The sequence below is a fragment of the Furipterus horrens genome, unplaced genomic scaffold, assembly GCF_987537825.1.
Source record: "Furipterus horrens unplaced genomic scaffold, mFurHor1.1.pri manual_scaffold_6, whole genome shotgun sequence".
Taxonomy (NCBI): Eukaryota; Metazoa; Chordata; class Mammalia; order Chiroptera; family Furipteridae; genus Furipterus; species Furipterus horrens.
This window is the reverse complement of record NW_028327176.1, coordinates 139,044,114-139,057,907: the sequence shown is the minus strand read 5'-3', so window position 1 is coordinate 139,057,907 and position 13,794 is coordinate 139,044,114. Positions and strand designations below refer to the sequence as shown.

General features: G+C 38.8%; 1 pseudogene; it reads right to left on the bottom strand.

The window, feature by feature from the left end:
- Nucleotides 1-862: 862 nt before the first annotated feature.
- LOC150007497 (serine/threonine-protein kinase 26 pseudogene) lies at nt 863-2,346 on the bottom strand (annotated as a pseudogene).
- Nucleotides 2,347-13,794: the final 11,448 nt, after the last annotated feature.

The window sequence follows — 13,794 nt, the reverse complement described above, 5'->3', positions numbered from 1 at the left end:
TTACCCACATAACAGTACCATAAATGTAACTGAAAATTAACCGTACAGTCTAACTTACCTTTGTACAGACAGAAATCATCCTGTACTATGGTTATTTTCATATGAACTAGAGAACGCCTATTTAAATACCCTTTCAAAAATGAAGAAATGATGCTTATGTACTGGATAATTATGAAGAAAAAATGTATAAATAGTTAATAGGATATTTTACTACCATGACAAAAATATGCTGGTATAAATTATATCCCTACCTGTTGATCAGGTATTTAATCACATGATAATCAACTTTTTAAGCTCCCTAAATCGAAGCATATGCTATTTGAATTGAAGATTTAAAAAATGAAGCCTGACTAATTCTTACAGTATTACCAAAACCCCATCCTTGGCTAATGGGTATTGCATTAAATCCTCAACCATGTTAATAAGGGTTAATTTCCTCTTCTAAAAGAGAAGGTAAATACGGCACACCAAGAAGTACATCTGTTGCTACATGTTGCCTATATATGCTTTAAACACAGGGCTCTTCAATGTGATTATCACTGAGCTACCTGGAATTTCATACCAACTTTGTAGAAGAGTCAATATTTTTCCAGATATCACTTCCAAGAGTTTATTAAAACCTTCTGTTTAAGAAGGTGTTGCTTGTTTTCACCTCCCCACCAACAGCCATTTGTAGAATATGCTTGTGTTAAAAAAAAAAAAAAAAGCTTTTGGAAACTTGATGATTTACAGAAGTTGAGTATTTAGTATGACTCTGAAAGACCTGTATATTTCATCGGTGTACAGTTAAAGATCAAAACATGAAACATACTCATCCTAGTAAATTATGTAATAATATCTATAAGCAAAATGTATCTCAACATTTACTAGAAAACAGACAAAACTATAGTATTAAAAGTTATTCCTTACAAAATAATCTCTTTAAAATATAAAATGATAAACACCATCACAAAATAGTTGAATAGCTTCTTCCACCTCTTCAATGTTGCAAAGATCCAAAAGGCACATGGAGCTCATGAATTAAGCATTATTAAGCTTGAAGTAACTTTGGTGGGTTCCTCTAGGTCCATATGAAATAAAAGTCAATAACAGGACGTTTTTAAGGGGGATTCATCTGCTGAACACTTTTGAAAATTTTCAGTTAATTTCTTCACCATTTTATCTATGATGCCAGGACAGGCGGCTTTAGCGACAGCGATACTTTTCTCAAGTTCTTCAATTGCCTGATTCCTGGTAGCATTATTCTCATCTTGCTGTTTAAGTTCAGCAAATGCAGGTGTGATTATCATAGACAAACAGCTCAGGGTTTGCACAAGGTCTTTCTCTGCCCTGTTCTGTAGTTTCTTTGGATCAGGCTTCTTTCTCACAGTGGTAAAGCTCCATTCAGGATGAGTATTATTTTCCCTGCTGGTGGATTCCGAATCAGAGCCCTCAGAATCAGATTCATCATCACTGTGTCCTTCTGCCTTCCATCTTTTAAATCTATCGATCAGTTCAGTCAGATAAGAAGTCTTCTTGAATTTTTTACAATGAATTTGTGTTTCAGAAGTTCTTTAGCTGTAGGGCGAAATGATGACTCTTTGTTCAGGCAAGCATCAATAAACTCCTTAAAGGATTTAGTAAACTCTCCAACAAGAGTTGGAGGACTGTTCTTTGGAATAAGAAACAAAACTCTCATTGGATGCATATCGGAGTTAGGTGCTCTCCTTTGGCTAGTTCAATAGCAGTAATCCCCAATGAGATGACTGTTGAATAACTTCTGGAGCCGTCCAAAATGGTGTTCCCACAAAGGTATTTCTTTTAATTTGTGTATCTGTCAGCTGGCTAGCAACTCCAAAGTCAGCAAGTTTAACATCTCCTTGTTCTGATAGCAAGACATTAGCAGCTTTTATGTCTTGGTGGATTTTCTTTTCTGAATGCAGATAGTCCAGACCTTTCAAAATTTCCTTTAGCACGGTAGCAGTCCGGAACTCATCAAATGGACCAGCTCGCAGAAGATCCAGTGCTGAACCGCCACCCAGGTATTCCATTATTATCCATAATTTTGAACCCTTTAAATATGATCCATAGTATTTTGTTACATATGAGCTATCACACTGACTCAAAACAGTTATTTCTTGCTGATTGTCTTCAATTTCATCTTCAGCTTCCTCGAGATCTATGATTTTAATAGCAACCACTTGCTGGGTACGGTTATCAATCCCTTTGAAAACTTCTCCAAAGGAGCCTTTCCCAATGCTTTCTAATTCTGTGAACAGTTCTTCTGGATCAACTATATTATTCTGCATCCCAGGCACTTGGACAGCCACCGGTGAGTGGGCCATGAAGACGACTGCTGCTTCGCGCTGCTTCGCGCTGCCTCCGAGGTGGTGGCGCCTTGGGCTGGGACTGGCTCCTCCTCTGGGGTAGCTCCGCGGCCCTCCCAGGCTTTTGGACCTGGGCCTTTATGGCGCCCGCCAGCCGGTGTAGCCGCAGCCTCCGCCTCCGTTGTTGCTTCTACTCCTTAATGCGGGGTTCTGTGTCTGGCGATGGCTGGGACCTGGGCTAGAGTGATCGAAACGTTTTTTTATTTTTTTAAGTATATTTGATCGATTATGTTGTTACAGTGGTTCCAATTTTTTCCCTCATTGCTCCCCTCTGCCCAGTACCTCCCTTCCCTCCCGCAATCCCACCCCACTTAGTTCATGTCCATGGGTCATGCATATAAGTTCTTTGGCTTCACCCTTTCCTATGTTATTCTTAACTTCCCCCTGTCTGTTTTGTACCAACCAATTCTTAATCCCTGCACCATTTCCCCATTTCTCCCCCTTCCCCCTCCCAGCTGATAACCCTACAAATGATCCCCATACCTATGAATCTGTTCCTATTCTGGTTTGCTTAGTTGGATTTTGTTTTTATTTCTTAGATTCAGTTATTGATAGTTGTGAGCTTGTTGTCATTTTAGTGTTCATAGTTTTGATCTTCTTTTTCTTAAGTAAGTCCCTTTGACATTTCATATAGTAATAGCTTGGTGATAATGAACTCCTTTAGTTTTACCTTGTCTGGGAAGCACTTTATTGCCCTTCCATTCCAAATGATAGTTTTGCTGGATAGAGTAATATTGGTTGTAGGTCCTTGCTTTTCATCACATTGAATACTGCTTGCCAGTCCCTTCTTGCCCTCAAAGTGTCTTTGAGAAATCAGCTGATAGTCTTATAGGCACCCCTTTGTAGGCAACTCTCTGCTTCTCTCTTGCTACTTTTAGGATTCTCTCTTTATCTTTCACCTTTGGCATTTTAATCATGATGTGTCTTGGTGTGGTCCTCTCTGGGTCCAGCTCCCCCAGGACTCTCTATGGTTCCTGGACTTGTATGTTTATTTCCTTCACCAAATTTGGGAAGTTTTCCTTCATTATTTTTTCACGTAACTTTTCAATTTCTTGCTCTTCCTCTTCTCCTTCTGGCACCCCCTTATTCGGATGTTGGCATATTTAAAGTTGTGCCAGAGGTTTCCAAGCCTCTCCTCATTTTTTTTGATTCTTGTTTCCTCATTCTGTTCTGGATGACTGTATTTTTCTTCCGTATGTTCCAAATCATTGATTTGAACCTTGGTTTTCTTCCCTTCAGCATTGTTTTTGTGTGGATTTTCCTTTTTTACACTTAACGTGGCCTTCACTTCTCTTATGTATTTGCTGTACTCAAGCATATCTGTCAAGCCTGTGAACATCTTTATCACCAGTGTTTGGAATTCTGTGTCTGTTAGGTTGGCCATCTCCTCATCACTTAGTTCTCTCACTGAAACCTTGATCTGTTCCCCCTTTTGGGCCATACTTCTCTGTCTCCTCATCTTGACAGGCTCCTGTGTTTGTTTGCTTCTGTGTCTTAGGTAGAGCTGTTGCTCCTGTTTTGTTGTAAGGGGCGGAGCCTTAGGGATTCCTCAGTACAGGGCGACCTGTTTCACCACATTGTGGCATTGTATGTGAGGGAGAGGTCTGAGAGGGAACAATGCTGCTCACCCCAGCACTTGCCCCTTTTCCAGGCACTACTCCCACTTCCGTATGGGACTGGCGCCCCTCTAGCTGTTGCCCTGGCTATCGTTTCCAGGGTAGGTGGGTCTGTGGATATTCTAGGACTGTAGGGACCCTTTAAACAAGTGGACTCCACTGAGAGACTGGCAGTTTCTGCCTCTATCCCAACCTCCACTGGTTTGCACAGTCAGAAGCAATGAGGCTTGATTTCCCCAGTGCTGGGACAATGAGCTGCATGGTCTGGTGAGGAGCTGAGAATGCTCCCCAGATGTCTCTCTGGGCTTTTTAAAATGTGTAACTGTGCTTTCTGCCAGCCTTCCACTGCTGCTGCTGCTGCTGCCACCACCACACTGTGTCCTCTCTGCCCTGACTCCACCCCTCTTACCTGTCTGGATGAGTATTTGTTCTTTATATCTTTGTTTGTTGGACTTCCATGCAGTTTGATTTTCTGGAACTTCTGATTGTCTCTAGTTTTGAGGTAGTTGTATTCCTTCTTAGTTGTGGAGGGAGATGTAGCGTGTCTGTCTACGTCTCCATCTTAGCTGGAAGTCCACAGGAAAGTTTTTATGTTAATGATTGATACTTTTGCTATGTACACAGGAAGCAAATGAACTGTGATATACCGTTGTGTTCAGATTGTTTTGCACAAACATCATGGTCAAGGATGTGCCCCTGATATCATTGTTAGGGTCTGGAATTTCAGTTGTCATGACTGGTTACACAGCAGAATGTGTCTATGTGACTAACTCTTCATAAAAGTCTTGGACCTTATGACTCAAACAAAGTTTCCTTGAATAGAGACATTCCGCACATACTTCTTTGGTTTGATGTTAGAGAGAAAGCAAGTCCTGTGTGGCTCTGAAAGGGGGAGAAATTGGAAGCCTGAGCCTGACCTCTCTGGATTCTGCTTAATGCTTATTTTTTAATGCTGCTTCTCTCTATGTTTTAATCCCTGATCTTTTATCTCTCATTCCTTAGTCCCTATTTTTGTTTCTGTTTTTGTCAGTTTTGTTGACATATAATAGACTTATTGAAAAGTGCACAAATTATGAGCATATATTCAATTAATTTTCACAAAGTGAACATACCTGTTAACAAGTCCCTATATCAAGAAAGAGATGATTAATAGAATCCTAGAAGCTCCCTGGAACCCTCTTCTAGGCACTACTCCTCCCAACGTTAACCAATATCTTGACTCTTATCATGATAATTTAATGTGTTTATAAGTGTTTAGAAATATATTTTTATTGTATACACTTTTTTGTGTATGCTGTCTTTTGATTAACATTGTGTCTATGAAATTCATTCATATTCTCATTACTCCTAGTATTCTGTTGTATAGATATATACCATAACCAATCCATTTTACTGTAGATGGACATTTAGGTTTTTCCTTCTTTTTGGCAAATTGTATAGCTATGAGCATTCATATATATGCTGTTTGGTAAACATTTCTTGGTATCTGAGAGGTACTGGTTCCAGGACCCCTGTGGAAACCAAAATCTGCTATGCTCAAGTTCCTTATATATTGGGTTAGCCAAAATTTAACCAAGTTTTAAATATTCTTGGGAGAAATAATTTTTACTTGCCAAATAATATTGCACATAAAAATATGCCAAAATGAATTTACCATTCCCTTTGTTTAGTTCTTGGGTTGTTTCAGCTTTTCACTATAGCATGTATCTGTAGAACACCCCCCCCCCATAAATATTATTCAATGTGGAATTACTAAGTAAGGGAAAAAAGAGTAATTTATTTAATAAATATTGATGGAACAGTGTGAACATTAAAACATTTTTTTCACATATATTGTAGGTGGAATAAAGATGTCAGAAATAGAGAAAAAATGAAGGAAGAGAAGTACATATACTTCACATGTACACAGCCTGAGTAATTTCCTCAACTCTTCTACATTTTCCAGTAGATCTTTTACAAACATGTGCTGTTTGAATCTCTCTATGCTGTATTCTTTTACTTTACAGGATCTTTTCCCTTTATGTTCCATGTCTACCTTCCTTCCCACTGAATATTGTAAGATTTACTGAAATTCAAATTGTTAGAATACAGAGTGAATGAACTGTCTTTTGTCCTGCTCCTATTTATAAGCGGCAGTTAAATCTTTTTCTCAGATTGACAAAGCATGGGTTTATTTAATGCATTTTTCTAGTTCATATTCCAATATCCGGTAAGCACTCACAAGTGAACCTCTGCTTTAGTGCAGGTTTATCTTCCTGCAGCATGTATCTCCTGGTTATCTGCTCCCCTCAGCAGTCACTGGCTCCTGAAAAACCGCACAATTCAATATGCACAGCTACCAGAGCTCTTCCTGCATCGGCTTCCCCTGGAGTAATTTTGTTTTCAGATTCCTATAGGACTTGGGTCCTTGAGTTAGAAGAGAGATTGAGGGGATGTAAGACATATACTGCTTCAAGTTTAGGCTTCTTTTTTCCAAAGAGGCAGAACTCAGAACAAATGCAAAGTTCTTTTATTATCAAGCTCTAATTTTTTTAATGTGTTTTATTGATTATAATATTACATTTGTGCCAATTTCCCTTCCCTCTGCTCCCCTCCACCCGGTGGCCCCCCTCCCTCCAGTTGTCCCCCCCTTTTAGATCATGTTCATTAGTTGTGCATACAGTTCTTCTCAACCTCTCTCTGTCTATTCCATTCCCTCCTACCATGATCCTTAATTCCTATATCATCTCCCTCCCTCTCCCCATTCCCCCTCCCTGTTGACCTCCCCCCAATATGTTCTCCGTACCTATAGTTCTTTTTCCACTCTCGTTGCCTGTTTAGTTTGCCTTTGTTTCAATTCCCTAGCTTCCGTTGTTTCTTGTGATGCAGTTTTCATTTTAGATTTCATTGTCTTGATCCTCCTTTTTCTAAACCAGTCCCTTTAACATCTCATATAACAGTGGTTTGGATCTAATGAACTCTTTCAGTTTTATTTTGTCCTGGAAACACTTTCTCTGTCCTTCTATTCTGAATGACAATTTCGCTGGATAGAGTATTCGTGGTTGTAGGTTTTGGATTTTCATTACTTTGAATATTTCTTGCCAGTCCCTTCTTGCCTGCAGGGTCTCCCTTGAGAAGTCACCTGATAGTCTAATTGGGACCCCTTTGTACATAATTCTTTTCTTCTCTCTTGCTGCTTTTAAGATTCTCTCTTTATCTTTAATTTTTGACATTTTGATTATAATGTGTCTTGGAGTGGTTCTCCCTGGGTCCAGTTTTTTTGGAATTCTCTGTGCTTCCTGGACCTGTAAGTCTATTTCCTTCCCCAAGTCTGGGAAGTTCTCCTTTATTATATTTTCACTCAATTTTTCAAGTTCTAGTTCATCTTCCTCGCTCTCTGGCAAACCAATGATTCTTATGTTGGGCCTTTTATAGCTGTCCCAGAGGTTTCTGATCCTCTCATCGTTGCTTCCCATTTCCTCTCCCTGCATTGGTTGACTTCTTGTTCCTTCTCCATATTCCAGTTTGTTGAAATAAACTCTGGATTTTTTTTTCCTCACCATCTGTCTCGTATGTGGTTTTGTTCCTTTCGTTATGAGTGTTTTTCGCTTCTTTCTCATCTTTTTCCAGATCTTTTGTGAATTCTGTAAGCCACCTGATAACAATGGCCCAGAACTGAGCATCTGACAGGTTTCTTATCTGTTCATCTGTCAGGTTCTCCATCTGTTGCCTGGTGAGCTGTGCCACCGGGATTTCTATAGTTGTCTGCCTCATTTTGACAGATGCGTTTTGTTTTCTTGGGCCGGCTATAGGGGGCAGTGCCTGTGTACTCCTAATGACCCAGCGACCGGCGCCATTCGACAACCTTTCTTGCTGTGCCGTGGTGCTTTGTCGTCACAATCCAGTGACCGGCGCCTGTCCGCGACCTATTTCGCAGCCCTGTGGCGCTTTCTTTGGGGGCGGGGGTCCAAGATGGATTCACACAGTTATTCCGCTAGGAGACTGGGATCCGTCCTCCCGCCCCCCTGGGCCTCACTGTTCGGGGTGATGTGGAGGCTGCTTTCCCCAGCGTTGGGGTCGCGAGCTGCCGGGGGTTCGACTGCAGCCGGGATTGTTCTCCCCGCCGCTGTCCCAGGTGCGACCGCAAACAGCGCCGCCCCCTTTCGCTTTTACCTGCCCAAAGGGCGCCGCTGGTTTATAACTTCATATGTTGGGCTTCCGTGTAGTTTTATTTTCTGGAATTTCTAGTTATCCTTTGTTTTGAAGTAGTTGTATTCCTCTCTAGTTGTAGAGGGAGACCTAGCGCGTCCATCTAAGCCTCCGTCTTGGCCGGAAGTTCCGCTCTAATTTTTTTTTTAATGCATTGCAGATTTGGAGAGGGATGGTAAGAGATCATTTAGGCTGCTGAGGGAGTCTTCATAAACTTGAGAGAATAGTGGGATTTACTAAGTGGAGGACATTCCATGTAGAAGAACAACTTAAAGTCTGATCAAGAGTATGACCCCAAAATATACAGAGTGTGTTCAGGAGAAGATTGCCATTTGCTAGAATGGGAGTGGAGATGTGAGGAAAGGTCACTTGTAAACAAGTGATCAAAGAAAAATTTGTGGCCAGATTCTAGAAGATATTAAGTGTTTTTTCTCTTTTTGTTTTCTCTTAATTGATACTACATCATATTTTATTATTACCATGAGTAGACAGGTTGAGTTTTATAAGAGATAGTTAGCATCATTTCATTGCATTTCAAATAGTTGTCTGTTAACTCGTCCTTCAACATATACCCAGATCTGACCACTTTTCATCTCTACCACTCTAACCAGTGCTAACGAACCCACCATCATATCTCACTTAGATGATTACCTTGGGATTCTTCTAAGTGGTATAACTAGATTTTAGGTCTCACATGAACAATCTGAAGATTTGAGGAGCCTGGGCCAGCAGTTAGTGGGAACTTTGTAGTAGCAACTCTGCAAACGGGGCTCATTCTACAGCAGGTTCTTGAATGATGTTTCTTTCAACCTTGTTTTGTTATAACACTGGTGATTAAAAAAATATTCCTGGACAGGCCCATTATCAATATGCAGTTTGCACACTCTCCCAGTTCTCCCATGTCTGTGTGGGTTTTCTTTGGGTACTCCTGGTATCTCTCACAAGCCAAAGATATGCACAGGAGGTGAACTGGTATGCCTAAACTGCCTCAGTCTGAGTGTGTGTGTGTGTGTGTGTGTGTGTGTAGCTTGTGGTGGAAGAGCATCCTGACCAGGGTGGGTCCTGCCTTATGCCTGGACCTGCTGGAAGCGGCTCTGGCCTCTCTCGACTCTAAACTGGAATGACCTGTTTTTTCTTCATCTTTCTCAAACGTATGTGTAGTGAACATTTATTTCGATGTTTAATATGAGAAGTGTTTTGGGTCTTAGAAGTTTGGTGATGTTTTTGTGACTAGAAATGTATGACCATAGAAACATAGAAACTTAATTCTTGTTTATATCAATTAGCCTATAGTAAATTGGTTTCATTACATACATCATTTGCATATATATAAAGTTGCAATTTCCAAGAACCCGTAGATGACATTAAGTGAGGATTTGGTTTAGCTCTATTGTCTTTAGTCTGCTTGCTTTTCTCAATGATGTTGCCTGCCCAACCAGAAGAAATTGGTTGCACCCAACACTCTAGTTCCACTTTTAAAAAAGTAATGCCTTTATATGAATATTTTTTCAAAGAGCTTCTGTGAAAACTTACTCATAAATGGCATGCATAATTTTGTAAATAAAGATAAATGACAATGCAGAGGTTTTTATGATTCATTAGAAATTCCTGATTGAAATACTATTAAGAAAAGACTATTTTAGAGTTGTCCTCTGTTCAAAACCTTCTCAAATGAAAGCTAGGAGCTCATGCTTTACTGGAAATAATCTGACTTTTAGCTGTCAAAATTCTGGGTTATGGCACTGTTAATATTTTATTACTTCTATTCATCAAAGGCAGACACAGACTCTCATGCTGTAATTTCATTTTCCTTTTTTAAGAGATCATATGGGGTAGTTGTAGAGGAATTTCCCCTTGTCTGACATTGAGGAGAGGACCTTAGAAAGGGCATTTATTGACTTCTAACATTTAAGGTGCCAATTTCTTCAGGCTTTCCAACAATTTGATTAAATTTAAACTTGTCTGTCTTTAGCCTTTTTAAATGCGATTTGGCTGCAGGGGTACAAGAGCAAGCAAAATGAGAGCCTGCCCTATTTCTTCATCCCTATGAATTCAATCCAATTGGGTATAACTGTGATGTTGCAGGTTCTTGGATATCTTAGACTAAAATGTAAAGACTAAAGTTGTTTTATTTATTCTGCCATATAAGGTGATCAATATGATAGTGTGATTGCATGAATGAGTAATTAGGCTTTTGGTTTTCAATAAGTGCAGAAGAACTCCTAGCTGACTAACCCTAAGATAGAAACACCTGCGCAGATCTGAGAGCCAGCACTTTACATGAGTGTGAAGCTTTACTTTAGGCGTAATTAGACTAATTAAACTGCATGTTTCCTAAGGAGATAGACTTCTCTGTAGCATTCACATAAGAGCCTTTGGAATATTGCATTTTCTGTTTTATGTATATCAACTTATTAGGAGATGGGTGTAAATTTTAATACATTTTAGAAACATCTTCATGATGTATTTGAAATAACAAATGAAATATAGTTTCTCTTAGGTCTACAGAAAGAAGCCTTGTGTTTTTAACCCTTTAAGTATAAAAATAATAATGCACTTTTCTGTCAACTACCAGGATACAGTTACACAAAGGTGAAAAAATTCCAACTGTATTTTATTTTGGATTAGTCTGTTACTTCAAATAAAGAACAAAAACAATGGTCAGTTATAACATTCAATTTATTTAAAGTGATTCTTAATGTGAAAGAAAATGAGAGGAAAATTATAACAAAAGTAGGTGTTCACTATGGAAATAATTTTCTTACTATTTTATGATTCTGATAATGTTTGCCCAAAATTTGGAGCTGTTTCTCTTGCATGCAAAATATCTCTTATTAACAATGAAAATGTAATTTGTATACTCTGTTCAAATACTGGATTTATGTTTAAGTACATACATAATTTTAACTTATCATATTGCAAATCATTTAATTACCAGTAAAACTACTTGTGATTAGAAGAGTTTTTTCAAAGGTTCTGGGTCTTAGTTAAACTTTGGCTGCAGGTGAGCTGTTGTAACATTATTACAAATGCAGTTGCTTTGATAAAATGGAATTCAAGGGATCATTTATACCAGTGTTCCTCAAAGAGCGATAACTAAACTTTTTCATTAGGATTTGCTAGTGTTTAATTTAAGGATGATACTGGCACCCCAGGAGGCATGCGTGTCATAACTCACCTACCAGGAGTTATCCCGGGGGAAGTTTAGGTGTCACAGCCAAGCTCTGACAGAAGTCCTTTTTACATTCATTTGATTTTAGTATATTGTGATGATTGTAATTTATTTGTGCCTGTTAGGTGGATTTGCAGGTTATATTAATAAGTTTTGATAAAACTAAACCTCTCAAAATTAACAAATGGTTTTAAAAAATTCCTGGAAAGACATCATAGTTTGAATATATTACTAATAACACAAGTGCAAATAAACTATAAGAAAATGACAGAGCGCACACTTTTAAAACTAATAGTGCCTATTTTTCATCCACATTATGAGCTAAAAACAATAACATAATAATATGTGAAATGTTGATAAAAGTAATTAAAATGATCACAAAGACTGTTTGAAATTCATACATGTACTCTTATTAAGAATGATAACTTGTCCTAACTTTACTTAGCCTTGAGGTGTTAGCTAATCATAGTATTATAAAGCCATCATGAGTAGCAGGGCATTGAAAAACTACACATTTGAAAGAAGATGACCATTTCTCAGTAATGTTTAGGGTCATATAATTTAGTACTTATACAATTTAATAAAATACAATAAATGTTTATTAAAATTTTAAGGTTTCTTAATAGTGATGGAAAAAATGTCATGTACTATTAGTGAAACATCTGTTCTTGCCCTGGTTAACAAAACAGAACAAAACACAAACAAAAACACAGAGTTGAAATATATTGGAATTACTACAGGGACAAACTGAAACATATTCTTTATCACAAAATTCTGTTGGAACATACATGGCAAACACTGATTAAAAACAAAGAAACTGTATTAAAATATATTTTAGGTAGTTGGAGAGTTTTCTATATAGATGGATAAATACAATGTACTTGAGTTGTTCAACATTCAGACTACGGTACTTGCTAGATTATGCGACTTTTTGTGAGCAACCAAAGGGAAGTGTCCCATAGGATGTATATTGTCAATCTAAATAATTTGACTAAAAGATAACTACTTTTATTTTATGGACCAAAAAAAAAAAAAACCAACAAAAACAACCACGACTTTGTTTTGTAGACTAATTATATATCCGTCGTCGGCAGCCGTCCGTCTCGAGAGACGATGGTGTAGCTTCTTAAGAGTCTATCTGCACCGCCAAGAATGGCTGTGCGGTCCGACTCGGGAGTGACATGGTATCTGTCTCCTCCCGTCTTGAATCGACATCTTGCGATGACGCTGAAGCTACAGAGCCTGGGCAGGGTGATATGGAGGGTCTGCTGTTGCCCATGCAGCAGACCCCCCCTCTCTTCGCAGCTGAAGGGTCCAAGGGAAAGATGGAGTCGATACAGCTTGGGTTCAGGTGCGCCGCAGGAGTTGCCGGTGTTGACTACAACGTCAAACTGCCTTAGGGACTCCGGCTCCGGATTTTCTGTCGGGGTTTACTCCCTTAGCCTTTCCCCTGAAGAGGTATGCCGCAAGGCAGCGGAGGTTTTTTGGAGTCAGAGTTTTCCTTCTCTGATGTGCCCTGACTGGAAGATCGAACCAGCGACACTTAGCTCGCAGGCCGACGCTCAATCCACTGAGCTAAACCAGCCAGGGCAAAATTATATATATATATAAAACTGCTGGTAAGACTGCTGACTTATTTAAAATTATAAACAGGTTTCTGGTTGTGGTTTAGAGAGATCTTCACAACTGAAATTTGTTTATTAGTTATAGACTTTGAAAATGAAAGCACGCCATTTTCAAATATTATGAATGTGGTTTTGTAAAAACAATACTGAAACAACTGACCTCTTTGTATTTTTTTTTTTTTTTAACACAACAGAAATGACCATAAAAGTCTTTTTTAACCACGACAATTTTCTGATTGTTTTCTGGCAAGTACCTAAAGGAGCCGACAGCTTAAAATAAAGACACACACTATTTTTTAAAAAGATAAATGTGTCAAATTTGAAAAACTTTTTGGGGATAAGGAGGTATACCACTACCTGGAAGATACTTTAAAAATAAATAAATAAACACGTAATCTGTCTCTTCAAGTTGAAGGTGACATTTTAACAATGAGTGACAAAATAAGTGGTTTTGCAAAGAACCTTATGCTTCTGTAACTTTTATTTTATTTTATTTTTTATTTTTAGAAGGAGGGGAAGGGAGGGAGAAAGAGAGGGAGAGAAACATTGATGTGTGTGTGAGAGAAACAATCGATTGCCTCTCACAGACCCCTAACTGGGGACCTGGACTGCAACCCAGGCATGTGCCCCAACCAGTAACTGAACCAGCTAGCTTTCAGCTTGCAGGTTGGCACTCAATCCACTGAGCCACTCCAGCAAGGGCAAGAAGCTTATGTTTTGACAAGAGAATTTTGAAAATAGTTTCTTGGAAATATTCCCATCCTTATGTAGCTTTGTTTTCAAAAACCGTCATATATGTATCACCTATAAACTCAGAAGTCTGGATA